We start from the raw sequence: 2,500 nt of genomic DNA, 5'->3' as shown, positions 1-2,500 counted from the left end.
CAACAACTCGGTCCAGGGCAGAGAAACGCTGGGCGGAAGCAGGCAGCTCCGCAAGATGCTCCCAGATGGCGGCGTCAGTCGGTCCCTCCGCAGGCGGCCCGGTGGTGTCGGCCGCGAAGTCCGCAGCTGCGTCGTCGGACGGCGCAGCGCCATCGCCCGCTTCAGGCGGCTGCGTCACCGCTCCCCGGCGGGACGCCGGCTCTTCCCCCCGACCGATCTCAAGAGAGTCATAGTTACTCCCGCCGTTTACCCGCGCTTGCTTGAATTTCTTCACGTTGACATTCAGAGCACTGGGCAGAAATCACATTGCGTCAACACCCGCTAGGGCCATCGCAATGCTTTGTTTTAATTAGACAGTCGGATTCCCCCAGTCCGTGCCAGTTCTGAGTTGATCGTTGAATGGCGGCCGAAGAGAATCCGCGCACCCGCGCGCCCCCGGAGGAGCACGCTAAGGCGGACGCGGCCTCGCAGCAAGGAAGATCCGTGGGAGGCCAAGGCACGGGACCGAGCTCGGATCCTGCGCGCAGGTTGAAGCACCGGGGCACGAACGCCGCGCAGGCGCGCGCATCCTGCACCGCCGGCCAGCACGAGGCCAACCAACGGCGAGAGCAGACCACGCCCGCGCTAAACGCCCGCACTTACCGGCACCCCTACGGCACTCACCTCGCCCAGGCCCGGCACGTTAGCGCTGACCCACTTCCCGACCAAGCCCGACACGCCCCGATCCTCAGAGCCAATCCTTATCCCGAAGTTACGGATCCAATTTGCCGACTTCCCTTACCTACATTATTCTATCGACTAGAGGCTCTTCACCTTGGAGACCTGCTGCGGATATGGGTACGAACCGGCGCGACACCTCCACGTGGCCCTCTCCCGGATTTTCAAGGTCCGAGGGGAAGATCGGGACACCGCCGCAACTGCGGTGCTCTTCGCGTTCCAAACCCTATCTCCCTGCTAGAGGATTCCAGGGAACTCGAACGCTCATGCAGAAAAGAAAACTCTTCCCCGATCTCCCGACGGCGTCTCCGGGTCCTTTTGGGTTACCCCGACGAGCATCTCTAAAAGAGGGGCCCGACTTGTATCGGTTCCGCTGCCGGGTTCCGCAATAGGAACCGGATTCCCTTTCGCCCAACGGGGGCCAGCACAAAGTGCATCATGCTATGACGGCCCCCATCAACATCGGATTTCTCCTAGGGCTTAGGATCGACTGACTCGTGTGCAACGGCTGTTCACACGAAACCCTTCTCCGCGTCAGCCCTCCAGGGCCTCGCTGGAGTATTTGCTACTACCACCAAGATCTGCACCGACGGCGGCTCCAGGCAGGCTCACGCCCAGACCCTTCTGCGCCCACCGCCGCGACCCTCCTACTCGTCAGGGCTTCGCGGCCGGCCGCAAGGACCGGCCATGACTGCCAGACTGACGGCCGAGTATAGGCACGACGCTTCAGCGCCATCCATTTTCAGGGCTAGTTGCTTCGGCAGGTGAGTTGTTACACACTCCTTAGCGGATTCCGACTTCCATGGCCACCGTCCTGCTGTCTTAAGCAACCAACGCCTTTCATGGTTTCCCATGAGCGTCGATTCGGGCGCCTTAACTCGGCGTTTGGTTCATCCCACAGCGCCAGTTCTGCTTACCAAAAGTGGCCCACTTGGCACTCCGATCCGAGTCGTTTGCTCGCGGCTTCAGCATATCAAGCAAGCCGGAGATCTCACCCATTTAAAGTTTGAGAATAGGTTGAGGTCGTTTCGGCCCCAAGGCCTCTAATCATTCGCTTTACCGGATGAGACTCGTACGAGCACCAGCTATCCTGAGGGAAACTTCGGAGGGAACCAGCTACTAGATGGTTCGATTAGTCTTTCGCCCCTATACCCAGCTCCGACGATCGATTTGCACGTCAGAATCGCTACGGACCTCCATCAGGGTTTCCCCTGACTTCGTTCTGGCCAGGCATAGTTCACCATCTTTCGGGTCCCAACGTGTACGCTCTAGGTGCGCCTCACCTCGCAATGAGGACGAGACGCCCCGGGAGTGCGGAGGCCGCCGCCCCGTGAAGGGCGGGGAAGCCCCATCCTCCCTCGGCCCGCGCAAGGCCAGACCTTCACTTTCATTACGCCTTTAGGTTTCGTACAGCCCAATGACTCGCGCACATGTTAGACTCCTTGGTCCGTGTTTCAAGACGGGTCGTGAAATTGTCCAAAGCTGAAGCGCCGCTGACGGGAGCGATTATTCCGCCCGAGAGCATCCCGAGCCAACAGCGGCGCGGGTCCGGGGCCGGGCCAGGTAGGTCCGTCATCCGGGAAGAACCGCGCGCGCTTGCCGGGAGCCCGAGCGCCCAAAGGGGCGAATCGACTCCTCCAGATATACCGCCGAGCAGCCAGCCAGGACACCGGGGCTCTGCCCAACAGACGCGAACCGAGGCCCGCGGAAGGACAGGCTGCGCACCCGGGCCGTAGGCCGGCACCCAGCGGGTCGCGACGTCCTACTAGGGGAGAAGTGCGGC

The 2,500-nt window shown here is 61.7% G+C and overlaps 1 pseudogene; it reads right to left on the bottom strand.

The window, feature by feature from the left end:
• Positions 1–2,500, bottom strand: part of LOC126177243 (large subunit ribosomal RNA) — a 7,237-nt pseudogene that overhangs the window by 4,136 nt on the left and 601 nt on the right.

Source organism: Schistocerca cancellata, chromosome 3 (genome assembly GCF_023864275.1).
Source record: "Schistocerca cancellata isolate TAMUIC-IGC-003103 chromosome 3, iqSchCanc2.1, whole genome shotgun sequence".
Lineage (NCBI taxonomy): Eukaryota > Metazoa > Arthropoda > Insecta > Orthoptera > Acrididae > Schistocerca > Schistocerca cancellata.
This window is presented reverse-complemented; position numbering and strand designations above follow the sequence as displayed.